We start from the raw sequence: 14,798 nt of genomic DNA, 5'->3' as shown, positions 1-14,798 counted from the left end.
CCTTCCCAAACGGGTAACTAAATTCCATAGGTCTCAGGAGATATGCCTACCTTCCTTCTACGAAAACCCGTCAAACCAGGACGAGGTGAAATATCACACCTTAGATGTGAGGAGAGCTGTACTAGCCTACCTTGATAGGACCAGTCCCTGGAGGCAGAGTAGGTCTCTTTTTGTCTCCTTCCAGGGCAACAGAAAGGGGTCTGGAGTTACAACAGGCACATTATCCAGGTGGATCAGAGATGCGATCATAATGGCATATTTGGCTAGAGGAGAAGAAACTCCGCTGGGGATTAAGGCGCACTCTACTAGAGCCATATCATCCTCCTGGGCCGAGAGGGCAAACGTCCCAATTGAACAAATATGTAAGGCGGCAACCTGGTCTTCTCCATCTACCTTTTATAGTCACTATAGACTAGATTTATCCTCTACCGAGGATCTGTCTTTCGGTAGATCAGTCCTTAACACGGTGTGCCCTCCCAAGTGATTATCTCTGGAAATCTCTCAGTGGGTGCTGTCGTGGCGAAGAGGAAAAACCGGATTACTTACCGGTAATACTCTTTTGTAGAGTCCACGACAGCACCCGCTCACTTCCCTCCCGTAAAACTTTTTTCACATGGGTCTCCTTGGTGGCGGAGATTGTAATTAAGATTTTATACGTGGTTAAACTTAGCAAACTTAAATGATGTAGGCGTAAGATAGATGAATCGCCCAAACAAATTGACTAAAACATGTATGGCGGTTCCTCCGTTGTTCTCAGTAACACAAACTGAGGGAGCGAGGGGGACCGCCCCATTTATCTCTCTGTAGGTTTCCTGTTCCGGGGGCGGATCCCCTCTCTCAGTGGGTGCTGTCGTGGACTCTACAAAAGAGTATTATCGGTAAGTAATCCGGTTTTCTTTTCTGTTATTTGGCAAAGGCTGTTCATCGATATGGCAGCCCTGTACAAGAAGCAGAGCAGAGAGGCTCTGAGCGACCTCTGTGAGCAGAGGAATAGAGGCAGCCGACAGATCCAAGGAACTGCTGATACGCGCCTTGGTCGAGCAGGACATAGAGCAAAATACTGAAGCATCTGGGCAAGGAGAGAGTCCCAGCAATGCCAGTGTTAGGACACCCGAGGGTGAACCCACTGGACCACGGCAACGAACCTCCCCCGGGCGAGCCGACCAGGTGGACCACCCCCTATACAGGGAGCGTTTGGGACAGGCCCAGAGGAGACTATTACCACGGCAGCTGGTACCCAGGGCACATGGGGGAAGACCAGACAGGAGGTAGGCAAGGCAGCCGGAAAGAGCGGAGAGACCAGAATACAGAGATGCGGAGATATAGGCAGGCACGGTGGGAACACAGACTGGATGGAGACACAGGATGGCACGGCAGGAACACAGACTGGATGGAGACACAGGATGGCACGGCAGGAACACAGGCTGGATGGAGACACAGGATGGCACGGCAGGAACACAGACTGGATGGAGACACAGGATGGCACGGCAGGAACACAGGCTGGATGGAGACACAGGCTGGATGGAGACACAGGATGGCAAGGCAGGAATACAGGCTGGATGGAGACACAGAATGGTAAATGCGGGGTAGGAGGAAGTGGAGGAAGCAGCGGAGACCGCCAGCAAGAGTGGGGCCAGAATCAATGGAAAATACAAGTGACGATCAGGCAGCGTCACTAGGGAGCGACGGCCTGATATGTGAGAGTGAGGAGGAGCTTCCGGGTCAGGGTCCTCCTGACCATAGAGAGGACCAGGAGGAGCGACCTGCTCACAAAGGAGGAAGTGCGCGTCCCCGGCGAGACCTGCGTGGGGCGCGCGCCCGGGAGGAAGCAAGCGCTGTCGTCAGAGCAGGAGAACAGACGGGGACGCACCGGGAAGCTGCGGTCTGGTGAGTCTGACGGGGCGCAGAAGGCGGCAGCACGACAGGAGCGAGCGGCGACGTGACAGTACCCCCCTCCTTACGCGCCCCCCTCCCAAGGCTGGAAAGAAATCTTGCCAAAATCCGGGGAGCTTGAATGTTCTCCCGAGGCTCCCAAGATCTCTCCTCAGGGCCAAAACCCTTCCAATCGACCAGAAAAAAGGTCTTTCCCCTTAGCTTTTTCATGGTGAGAATGTCTTTAACCTCAAAGACATCATCGGCGGAAACAGGCTGGGGAGTGCGGGTGGTAGTGACATGGAATTGGTTGAGCACCACAGGTTTCAGAAGAGAAACATGAAATGAATTAGGGATGCGAAGCGAGGCAGGGAGCTTTAACTTGTAAGAGACATCGTTGATGCGAGTCAAGACCTAGAAGGGTCCAATATACCGGGGACCCAATTTGTGCGAAGGGATCCTAAGGCGGATGAACTTGGAGGATAACCACACTCTGTCGCCAGGATGGTAGAGAGCTGGGTCCAAGCGCCTTTTGTTTGCGTGTCTCTTCATCTTAACCTGCGCTTGTTCGAGAGCGGTTTTGGTCTCCTGCCAGATCCTGGAGAACTCCCCAGACAGAAGATCAGCGGCCGGCACACCCGAAACAAGAGGAACCGGTAGAGGCACGCCTGGATGTAGCCCATAGATGATAAAGAAGGGAGACTTGGCAGAAGATTCGTTGGCGTGATTGTTATACGCAAATTCGACCCATGGGAGCAAGTCTGACCAGTCGTTCTGGTGAGTGTTGGAGAAATGACGGAGGTAATTAGCCAAAATTTGGTTAGTACGCTCTGCTTGACCGTTGGTCTGAGGGTGATATGCGGAGGAGAAATCCAGTGTGATGTTCATAAACTTGCAGAGCGCTCTCCAAAATCGGGAGGTGAACTGGACTCCTCTGTCAGAGACAATACGTTGAGGGAAGCCATGGACATGAAAAATATGGTGGATAAAAATCTTCGCCAAATCAGGAGCCGAGGGTAACAGAGGGATGAAATGAGTCATCTTGGAGAATCTATCCACAACGACTAAGATGACAGTACATCCAGAAGAACGAGGCAGGTCAGTGATAAAGTCCATAGCAATGTGCTGCCAGGGAGCCGAACGGACTGGAAGCGGGTGCAAGAGTCCAGAAGGTAATTGCCTGGGGACCTTGTTTTTGGCCCAGGATGGACACGAGGCTAAAAAACTACGAACAACTTGAGGAAGAGTAGGCCACCAATAGTAGCGTGAGACCAGACGAAGGGTCTTTTTCAACCCAACATGGCCTGCAATTTTGGAGGCATGACCCCAATGCAAGACTCGTTTCTTGTTGGTCACTGGGACGAAGGTCTTACCCGGTGGTAGGGTAGACAAACTGAGGGGTGTCACCGTGATGATCTTGGAGGGATCCAGGATGTGCGTAGGGCCCTCCTCGGTATCGATGGCAAGAAAGGATCTGGACAACCCATCAGCCTTGAGGTTCTTCCTACCTGGGCAAAAGTGCAATTCAAAATCGAAACGGGCGAAAAATAAAGACCATCTCGCTTGTCGTGGATTAAGTCTCTGTGCCGATCGGATGTAAGCCAAATTCTTATGGTCCGTGTAGATCTTAAAAGGATGCACAGCTCCTTCCAAAAGGTACCGCCATTCCTGCAACGCCATCTTGATGGCCAAAAGCTCCCTGTCACCAATGGAGTAATTCCGTTCCGGAGTGAAGAACGTCTTTGAGAAGAAGCCACAGGTGACCAGTCGCCCGGAAGGAGATCTCTGAGAGAGTACAGCTCTGGCCCCGATGGCAGAGGCATCCACCTCCAAAATAAAAGGATTGTTAGTCTTTGGGCGGTGAAGGACTGGAGCAGACGCAAAGGCTTGCTTCAGGACAAGAAAGGATTCTTCGGCCTCTGAGGACCAAACGTGCGGGTTGGCCCCCTTACAAATCAGAGAGGAGATGGGAGCGGTCAAGGAAGAAAAATGAGGGATGAATTGCCGGTAGTAATTGGCAAAACCCAGGAATCGTTGAATTGCCTTGACTCCGTGAGGTTGTGGCCAGTTGAGTACGGCTGACACTTTCTCTGGATCCATGCTTAAGCCAGAATCAGAAACAATGTACCCCAGGAACGGAAGAGAGGTTTGTTCAAAGGAGCATTTCTCCAGTTTCGCATATAGGCGATTCTCCCTCAGGCATGAGAGGACTAGACGAACACTCTTCCTATGGGCAGCCAAATCCGAGGAAAAGACAAGAATATCGTCCAGATACACTACCACACAAGAGTACAGGAGATCTCGGAAAATGTTATTCACGAATTCCTGGAATACTGCGGGGGCATTGCACAAGCCAAAGGGCATGACCAAATATTCATAATGGCCATCCCTGGTGTTGAACGCGGTCTTCCATTCGTCACCAGGGCGAATGCGGATGCGATTGTAGGCCCCACGAAGATCCAGTTTGGTGAAAATTCGTGCCCCCCGCAACCGATCAAACAGCTCCGGAATGAGAGGAAGTGGGTACTTGTTCTTGATAGTGATATCATTGAGGCCCCGGTAGTCGATGCAAGGACGAAGAGCCCCATCCTTCTTCACGAAAAAGAAGCCTGCGGGTGAGGAAGACTTCCGGATAAAGCCTCTAGCCAGATTTTCCTGGACGTACTCGGACATGGCTTGGGATTCGAGAGGATTCAAAGGATAAATTCGGCCCCAAGGTGGAGTAGAGCCTGGAACGAGATCGATGTGGCTGTCATAAGGACGATGCGGGGGCATGCACTCTGCCTCCTTTTTGTTGAAAACGTCCGCGAAGGACCAATAGGCTGAAGGCAAACCCACGGGCGCCGCTGGAGTCCTTAGCAACTTGATTGGCTGAATGGGAAGAAGGCACGAAGAGTGGCACGACTGACCCCATCGAGAATGTCCCCAGATCGCCAATCGAGAACGGGCTCATGAGTCCTTAACCACGGAAGGCCTAAGAGGAGCGTATGGGATAGCGAGGGCAGTACAAAGAAGGCTATCCTCTCCCGATGTAGAGCTTCGACTTGTAATTCCACTTCTTCGGTGACCAAGGTAACGACCTCCCGCAGGGGAGCGCCGTCGTCAGAAGCTAACTGCTGAGGAGACTCCAAGGATCTGACAGGTATCCGCAACTTTTTGACCGCCTCAAGCTGGATGAAGTTCCCGGCAGCTCCAGAATCAATATAGGCCAGCTCAGAGACGCGGGAGGAACCAAGATTCAATAGGACAGAAAGGGTCAAGGGTGGAGAGGTATCACTAACACCTAGGGAGGCCTCTCTTACCTGTCCTAGGCGGAGGCGTTTCCCGGCCTCTCCGGACATGAGCGCAGAAGATGGGGGGAACTGCTGCAGTAAAGACAGAGACCCTTGTCGAACCTCTCCTGGCGGCGCTGCTCTGCCGGTTTGAGGCAATCTACCTGCATAGGTTCCGACGCCAGGGCAGCAGAGGTAGAGCCAAATCGCGGACCGGAGGGACTGCGTGTTGCTAGGGAAATGCGGGGAAGTCTTCTCTCCCTGGCGGACTCGCAGGAGCGCTCCTGGAAGCGCAAGTCAATGCGAGTCGTCAGGGAGATGAGATCCTCCAGGGACGTGGGAGTGTCCCGACCCGCCAGCTCGTCCTTGATACGAGCAGACAAACCCCGCCAAAATGCTCCCACCAAAGCCTCGTTGTTCCACCCGAGCTCAGAGGACAGGGTGCGAAACTGAATGGCATATTGACCCACAGAAAGAGTACCCTGGCGGAGATTAAAAAGGGACTCCGTGGTTGAGGCCAGGCATCCCGGTTCGTCAAAAACCTTGCGAAATGTCTCGAGGAATGTGGAGAGCTGGGAGACCACCGGATCGTCTCGCTCCCAGAGAGGGTTTACCCAGGCCAATGCTTCGCTCTCCAAGTGGGATACCATAAAGGCCACCTTGGCACGGTCCGTAGGATATTGCTGAGACAGCAAATCAAAGTGTAATTGGCACTGATTAAGGAACCCCCTGCACAATCTGGGGTCTCCGCCATACCGAGGAGGCTTAGCTAAATGGGGCGGTGGATGTGGAAGCGGCGCCTAAACAGGGGCAGCTTGGCGAGAGAGGAGTCGGTTATCCACAGAGGCAATATAATTTAAAATATGGCCCTGAGTATCGCGTTGCTGGGCGAGTTCCTGCTGGAGACTGGCCAGCTGGGATGCACTTCCGGGATCAGAGGGCTGTAGTGCCGATAGCCGGGATTCCATAGACTTTAGGAAAGTCATGATCCGGGCCTGGTTGTCTCGTAGAGTCGCCAGTTCCTTCTGGTTGGTTGCTGAGGTACCAGCGGGATTCATGGCCTGATTGTACTGTTAGGACCCCCGAGGGTGAACCCACTGGACCACGGCAAAGAACCTCCCCCAGGCGAGCCGACCAGGTGGACCACCCCCTATACAGGGAGCGTTTGGGACAGGCCCAGAGGAGACTATTACCGCGGCAGCTGGTACCCAGGGCACACGGGGGAAGACCAGACAGGAGGTAGGCAAGGCAGCCGGAAAGAGCGGAAAGACCAGAATCCGGAGATGCGGAGATATAGGCAGGCACGGTGGGAACATAGACTGGATGGAGACACAGGATGGCACAGCAGGAACACAGACTGGATGGAGACACAGGATGGCACGGCAGGAACACAGGCTGGATGGAGACACAGGATGGCACGGCAGGAACAAAGACTGGATGGAGACACAGGATGGCACGGCAGGAACACAGGCTGGATGGAGACACAGGCTGGATGGAGACACAGGATGGCAAGGCAGGAATACAGGCTGGATGGAGACACAGAATGGTAAATGCGGGGTAGGAGGAAGTGGAGGAAGCAGCGGAGACCGCCAGCAAGAGTGGGGCCAGAATCACTGGAAAATACAAGTGACGATCAGGCAGCGTCACTCGGGAGCGACGGCCTGATATGGGAGAGTGAGGAGGAGCTTCCGGGTCAGGGTCCTCCTGACCATAGAGAGGACCAGGAGGAGCGACCGGCTCACAAAGAAGGAAGTGTGCGTGCTCGGCGAGACCTGCGGGGGGCGCGCGCCCGGGAGAAAGCAAGCGCTGTCGTCAGAGCAGGAGAACAGACGGGGACGCGCCGGGAAGCTGCGGTCTGGTGAGTCTGATGGGGCGCAGAAGGCGGCGGCACGACAGGAGCGAGCGGCGATGTGACAGCCAGCTCTTGCATCGGAGATACCTGATAGAGGTGCCAGTAATGCCAGTGCTGCAGAGCCTATGGACTCGTACTTTACAAATGGCTTTACAACAGCTGGGAACAAGTGACACCAATCTGCGCCTGCAGCTTATTCTACAGTGCCGAGAGGCTGAGAGAGAGGCTGCAGGACGCCGAGAGGAGAGAGAGGCTGCAGAACGCTGAGAGGAGAGAGAAGCTGCAGAATGCAGAGAGGAGAGAGAGGCTGCAGAACGCCAGAAGGAGAGAGAGAGGCTGCAGAACGCCAGGAGAGAGGCTGCAGAACGCCGAGAGGAGTGAGAGGCTGCAGAACCCCAGGAGGAGAGAGAGGCTGCAGAACGCCGAGAGGAGAGAGAGGCTGCAGAACGCCAGAAGAGAGAGAGGCTGCAGAACGCCAGGTGAGAGAGAGGCTGCAGAACGCCGAGAGGAAAGAGAGGCTGCAGAATGCCAGGAGGAGAGAGAGGCTGCAGAACACCAAGAGGAGAGAGAGGCTGCAGAGCGCCGAGAGGAGAGAGAGGCTGCAGAATGCCAGAAGGAGAGAGAGAGGCTGCAGAATGCCAGGAGAGAGAGAGGCTGCAGAATGCCAGGCTGAGAGAGAGGCTGCAGAACGCCGAGAGGAGAGAGAGGCTGCAGAATGCCGAGAGAGGCTGCAGAACGCCAAGAGAGAGGCTGCAGAACGCCAGGCTGAGTGAGAGGCTGCAGAATGCCGGAAGAGAGAGGCTGCAGAACGCCAGACTGAGAGAGAGGCTGCAGAATGCCAGGCTGAGAGAGGCTGCAGAATGCCAAGAGAGAGGCGGCAGAATGCCAGGCTAAGAGAGAGGCTGCAGAACACTGAGAGGGAGGTGGCAGAACACCATGCTGAGAGAGAGGAGGCAGAACGCCAGGCTGAGAGGAGGCAGAACGCCAGGCTGAGAGAAAGGGTTCAGAACGCCAGGCTGAGAGAGAGGCTGCAGAACGCCCTGAGGAGAGAGAGGCTGCAGAACACCGGGAGGAGAGAGAGGCTGCAGAATGCCAGAAGGAGAAAGAGGCTGCTGAACTCCGGGAGGAGAGAGAGGCTGCAGAATGCCGGGAGGAGACAGCTTTCAAGCTTCAGATGGCTCAAAAAGAAAGGGGTAACAGTCTGCAGCTGACCCCCTCCCAGGACATAAATCCAAGGAAACCACGTCTGGAAAAATTCCCTGTGATGGAGAAGGATACGGACTTAGATACTTTCCTTTCGGGGGTTTGAAAAAACCTGCAGGCAATACCATGTACCCTGTGAGCAGTGGGCGCAGTATCTAACCCCAGGGTTGAGAGGCAAAGCCCTGGAAGTTTTTGCTGGCCTCCCGCCAGAGCTAGATGGGAACTATGAGGCAATAAAAGAGGCCCTGATCAGGAAGTACAACCTAACCCCTGAAGTGTACCAGAGGAAGTTCTGGAATCTACAACGTGGATCAACGGACAGCTATGCGGATGTTGTGAGCACCTTGAGGACCACGTTCCACCAATGGATCAGGGGACATTCTGTTAACAGTCTTGAGGATTTAACAGATCTTATAGTCAAGGATCAGTTTCTTCATATGTTCCCCACGGATGTACGACAATTTGTGTGTGATCGGGAGCCACGAACTGCGGATCAGGCCGCAAAGATTGCTGACTGCTATGTGGCCAACAGGATGCCTGAGGTGCGGAAGCCATCGGGATTCAGCTGGAAGGGAGGTAAACCAAATGGGGACCCTTCTCCCTCTGCCGGCCGCTCACCAGTGCTGCCCAAGTCCACCTCCTATGGGGTCCCGGGGACTAGACATTCTCTAGGCGATGCACGCCGATGCTTCTCCTGCAACAAAGTGGGACATGTGAGCTCTGTCTGCCCTGATAGGGAGAAATGTCCAACTACAACCACAAAGCCGTCGGGCCCCCACCGTCCGTCCTCTTTGTGGCCAGCTCTGATGTGAGGACCAGTGAGAAATGTCAATCTGTCACTGTTGCCAATAAAGTGACCATTGGCCTCAAAGACACTGGGGCAGAGGTGACTCTGGTGCGTCCAGCTATGGTAAACCCTGCAGATATCATACCAGGAAAGACTATGTCTATAACCGGGGTTGGAGGTGTCAGCCCTGCCGTGCCCATGGCCCGTGTGTACCTGGACTGGGGAGCAGGGAAAGGACAGAGAGGTGGGAGTATGAGGCTATTCCCACCAATGTGCTGCTAGGCGCAGACTTGGGGAGGATGGTGTCCCACTATGTCCCTACCATGCAAGTAAATGCTACAGAGAAGGTGGAAGAAAGCAACTCACCTGAGATCCCGTGCGAGGAGGGAAAATGTACCAATGCACAGGAATGTACGTATGTGGCAGCTGTGATCAGGAGTCAGGCTGCGGCTCAGACTCAACCCCAGAGATTAGAGGATGAGGCTCAGACTGAAGTGCCAGAACAGGAGGACCATACTGTGGCACCAAGACCTCTACTACCTGTTCCTGATTTACTGTCTACAGTCTCCAGAACCTCTGCTACCTGTTCCTGATTTACTGTCTACAGTCTCCAGGACCTCTGCTACCTCTTCCTGATTTACCGTCTGCCTACAGTCTCAAGGACCTCTGCTACCTGTTCCTTATCTACTGTCTGCCTACAGTCTTCAGGACCTCTGAAACCTGTTCCCAGTCTCCAGTTGGCATACAGTCTTCAGGACCTCTACTGCCTGCTCCCTGTCTCCTGTCTGCCTACAGTCTTCAGGACCTCTGCTACCTGTTCCAAATTTACAGTCTGCCTACAGTCTCCAGGGTCTCTACTACCTGTTCCTGGTCTCTTCAGGTGGAAGCACAGTATCACTTCCCCAGTACCTACAGGCGGAGGTGCAGTATCACTTCTCCGGAACCTCGGAACCTTCAGGTGAAGGCGTGGTATCACTTCTCCTGTACCTGTAGGTGGACGCTCGGTATCACTTCTCCGGTACCTGCAGGTGGACGCTCGGTATCACTTCTCCGGTACCTGCAGGTGGACGCTCGGTATCACTTCTCCGGTACCTGCAGGTGGACGCTCGGTATCACTTCTCCGGTACCGGCAGGTGGACGCTCGCTATCACTTCTCCGATACCTGCAGGTGGACGTTCTGTATCACTTCTCCGGTACCGGAAGGTGGATGCTAGGTATCACTTCTCCGATACCTGCAGGTGGACCCTCGGTATCACTTCTCCGGTACCTGCAGGTGGATGCTCGGTATCAATTTTCCTATACGTGCAGGGGAACGATCGGTATCACTTCCTCGATACCTGCAGGTGGACGCTCAGTATCACTTCTCCGGTACCTGCAGGGGAACGCTCGGTATCACTTCTCTGGTACCTGCAGGTGGACGCTCAGTATCATTTCCACGGTACCTGCAGGTGGACGCTCAGTATCACTTCCGCGGTACCTGCAGGTGGATGCTCAGTATCACTTCCCCGGTACCTGCAGGTGAACGCTCGGTATCACGTCCCTAATACCTGGAGGTGGACGCTCGGTATCACTTCTCGGTACCTGCAGGTGGACGCTCGGTATCACTTCTCCGGTACCAGCAGGTGGACGCTCGGTATCACTTCTCCAGTACCTGCAGGTGGACTCTCGGTGTCACTTCTCCGGTACCTGCAGGTGGACGCTCGGTATCACTTCTCCGGTACCTGTAGGTGGACGCTCGGTATCACTCTCCGTTACCTGTAGGTGGACGCTCGGTATCACTTCTCCGGTACCTGTAGGTGGACGCTCGGTATCACTTCTCCGGTACCTGCAGGTGGACGCTCGGTGTCAGTTCTCCGGTACCTGTAGGTGGACGCTCGGTATCACTTCTCCAGTACCTGCAGGTGAACACTCGGTGTCACTTCTCCGGTACCTGTAGGTGGACGCTCGGTGTCACTTCTCCTGTACCTGCAGGTGAACACTCGGTGTCACTTCTCCGGTACCTGCAGGTGGACGCTCGGTATCACTTCTCCGGTACCTGCAGGTGAACGCTCGGTATCACTTCTCCGATACCCGTAGGTGGACGCTCGGTGTCAGTTCTCCGGTACCTGTAGGTGGACGCTCGGTATCACTTCTCCGGTACCTGTAGGTGGACGCTGGGTGTCACTTCTCCGGTACCTGTAGGTGGACGCTCGGTGTCACTTCTCTGGTACCTGCAGGTGAACGCTCGGTGTCACTTCTCCGGTACCTGCAGGTGGATGCTCGGTATCACTTCTCCGGTACCTGCAGGTGGACGCTCGGTATCACTTCTCCGGTTCCTGCAGGTGGACGCTCGGTATCACTTTTCCGGTACCTGTAGGTGACCGCTCGGTGTCACTTCTCCAGTACCTGCAGGTGAACGCTCGGTGTCACTTCTCCAGTACCTGCAGGTGAATGCTTGGTGTCACTTCTCCGGTTCCTGCAGGTGGACGCTCGGTATCACTTCTCCGGTTCCTGCAGGTGGACGCTCGGTGTCACTTCTCCGGTACCTGCAGGTGAACGCTCGGTGTCACTTCTCCAGTACCTGCAGGTGAACGCTCGGTATCACTTCTCCGGTACCTGCAGGTGAACGCTCGGTATCACTTCTCCGATACCCGTAGGTGGACGCTCGGTGTCAGTTCTCCGGTACCTGTAGGTGGACGCTCGGTATCACTTCTCCGGTACCTGTAGGTGGACGCTGGGTGTCACTTCTCCGGTACCTGTAGGTGGACGCTCGGTATCACTTCTCCGGTACCTGTAGGTGGACGCTGGGTGTCACTTCTCCGGTACCTGCAGGTGGACGCTCGGTATCACTTCTCCGGTACCTGTAGGTGGACGCTCGGTATCACTTCTCCGGTACCTGCAGGTGGACGCTCGGTGTCAGTTCTCCGGTACCTGTAGGTGGACGCTCGGTATCACTTCTCCAGTACCTGCAGGTGAACACTCGGTGTCACTTCTCCGGTACCTGTAGGTGGACGCTCGGTGTCACTTCTCCTGTACCTGCAGGTGAACACTCGGTGTCACTTCTCCGGTACCTGCAGGTGGACGCTCGGTATCACTTCTCCGGTACCTGCAGGTGAACGCTCGGTATCACTTCTCCGATACCCGTAGGTGGACGCTCGGTGTCAGTTCTCCGGTACCTGTAGGTGGACGCTCGGTATCACTTCTCCGGTACCTGTAGGTGGACGCTGGGTGTCACTTCTCCGGTACCTGTAGGTGGACGCTCGGTGTCACTTCTCTGGTACCTGCAGGTGAACGCTCGGTGTCACTTCTCCGGTACCTGCAGGTGGATGCTCGGTATCACTTCTCCGGTACCTGCAGGTGGACGCTCGGTATCACTTCTCCGGTTCCTGCAGGTGGACGCTCGGTATCACTTTTCCGGTACCTGTAGGTGACCGCTCGGTGTCACTTCTCCAGTACCTGCAGGTGAACGCTCGGTGTCACTTCTCCAGTACCTGCAGGTGAATGCTTGGTGTCACTTCTCCGGTTCCTGCAGGTGGACGCTCGGTATCACTTCTCCGGTTCCTGCAGGTGGACGCTCGGTGTCACTTCTCCGGTACCTGCAGGTGAACGCTCGGTGTCACTTCTCCAGTACCTGCAGGTGAACGCTCGGTATCACTTCTCCGGTACCTGCAGGTGAACGCTCAGTATCACTTCTCCGATACCCGTAGGTGGACGCTCGGTGTCAGTTCTCCGGTACCTGTAGGTGGACGCTCGGTATCACTTCTCCGGTACCTGTAGGTGGACGCTGGGTGTCACTTCTCCGGTACCTGTAGGTGAACGCTTGGTGTCACTTCTCCGGTCCCTCAGGTGGACGCTCGGTATCACTTCTCCGGTTCCTGCAGGTGGACGCTCGGTGTCACTTCTCCGGTACCTGCAGGTGAACGCTCGGTGTCACTTCTCCAGTACCTGCAGGTGGACGCTCGGTATCACTTCTCCGGTACCTGCAGGTGAACGCTCGGTATCACTTCTCCGATACCTGTAGGTGGACGCTCGGTGTCAGTTCTCCGGTACCTGTAGGTGGACGCTCGGTATCACTTCTCCGGTACCTGTAGGTGGACGCTGGGTGTCACTTCTCCGGTACTTGTAGGTGGACGCTCGGTGTCACTTCTCTGTTACCTGCAGGTGAACGCTCGGTGTCACTTCTCCGGTACCTGCAGGTGGATGCTCGGTATCACTTCTCCGGTACCTGCAGGTGGACGCTCGGTATCACTTCTCCGGTACCTGCAGGTGAACGCTCAGTATCACTTCTCCGGTACCTGCAGGTGGACGCTCGGTATCACTTCTCCGGTACCTGTAGGTGGACGCTCGGTGTCACTTCTCCGGTACCTGCAGGTGGACGCTCGGTATCACTTCTCCGGTACCTGTAGGTGGACGCTCGGTGTCACTTCTCCGGTACCTGCAGGTGGACGCTCGGTATCACTTCTCCGGTACCTGCAGGTGGACGCTCGGTATCACTTCTCCGGTACCTGCAGGTGAACGCTCGGTGTCACTTCTCCGGTGCCTGCAGGTGGACGCTCAGTATCACTTCTCCGGTACCTGCAGGTGGACGCTCGGTATCACTTCTCCGGTACCTGCAGGTGGACGCTCGGTATCACTTCTCCGGTAACCGTAGGTGGACGCTCGGTATCACTTCTCCGGTACCTGCAGGTGGACGCTCGGTATCACTTCTCCGGTACCTGTAGGTGAACGCTCGGTATCACTTCTCTGGTACCTGGAGGTGGACGCTCGGTATCACTTCTCCGGTACCTGCAGGTGGACGCTCGGTATCACTTCTCCGGTACCTGCAGGTGAACGCTCGGTATCACTTCTCCGGTACCTGCAGGTGGACGCTCGGTGTCACTTCTCCGGTACCTGCAGGTGGACGCTCGGTGTCACTTCTCCGGTACCTGTAGGTGGACGCTCGGTGTCACTTCTCCGGTACCTGCAGGTGGACGCTCGGTATCACTTCTCCGGTACCTGCAGGTGGACGCTCGGTGTCACTTCTCCGGTACCTGCAGGTGGACGCTCGGTGTCACTTCTCCGGTACCTGCAGGTGGACGCTCGGTATCACTTCTCCGGTACCTGTAGGTGGACGCTCGATGTCACTTCTCCGGTACCTGCAGGTGGACGCTCGGTATCACTTCTCCGGTACCTGCAGGTGGACGCTCGGTGTCACTTCTCCGGTACCTGCAGGTGCACGCTCGGTGTCACTTCTCCGGCACCTGCAGGTGGACGCTCGGTATCACTTCTCCGGTACCTGTAGGTGGACGCTCGGTGTCACTTCTCCGGTACCTGCAGGTGGACGCTCGGTATCACTTCTCCGGTACCTGTAGGTGGACGCTCGGTGTCACTTCTCCGGTACCTGCAGGTGGACGCTCGGTATCACTTCTCCGGTACCTGCAGGTGGACGCTCGGTATCACTTCTCCGGTACCTGCAGGTGGACGCTCGGTATCACTTCTCCGGTACCTGCAGGTGGACGCTCGGTATCACTTCTCCGGTACCTGTAGGTGGACGCTCGGTGTCACTTCTCCGGTACCTGCAGGTGGACGCTCGGTATCACTTCTCCGGTACCTGCAGGTGGACGCTCGGTATCACTTCTCCGGTACCTGCAGGTTCTCTTTGGGTAAGTTCACCATTATTACTCTGTAATCCTGCGCTCTCCTGCCTGGAGTAGTAGTCCTCTCAGTCACATGTTGGGGGTTTTCCTGGCCTCTGCGTTTTTAATCATTAATGTTTGAGGTCCGCCTTATGCCCAGCGGGTGGCGGGATTAGGATTACAGGGTTGGGAGGAGGCTGCTCCATCCTCAGTGTCAG

General features: G+C 55.5%; 1 pseudogene; it reads left to right on the top strand.

The window, feature by feature from the left end:
- Positions 1-7,779: 7,779 nt before the first annotated feature.
- Positions 7,780-9,579, top strand: LOC141055006 (uncharacterized; annotated as a pseudogene).
- The last annotated feature ends 5,219 nt before the right edge of the window (positions 9,580-14,798 follow it).

Source organism: Dendrobates tinctorius, unplaced genomic scaffold (genome assembly GCF_039654945.1).
Source record: "Dendrobates tinctorius isolate UK_male_01 unplaced genomic scaffold, ASM3965494v1 ptg000182l, whole genome shotgun sequence".
Lineage (NCBI taxonomy): Eukaryota > Metazoa > Chordata > Amphibia > Anura > Dendrobatidae > Dendrobates > Dendrobates tinctorius.
This window is presented reverse-complemented; position numbering and strand designations above follow the sequence as displayed.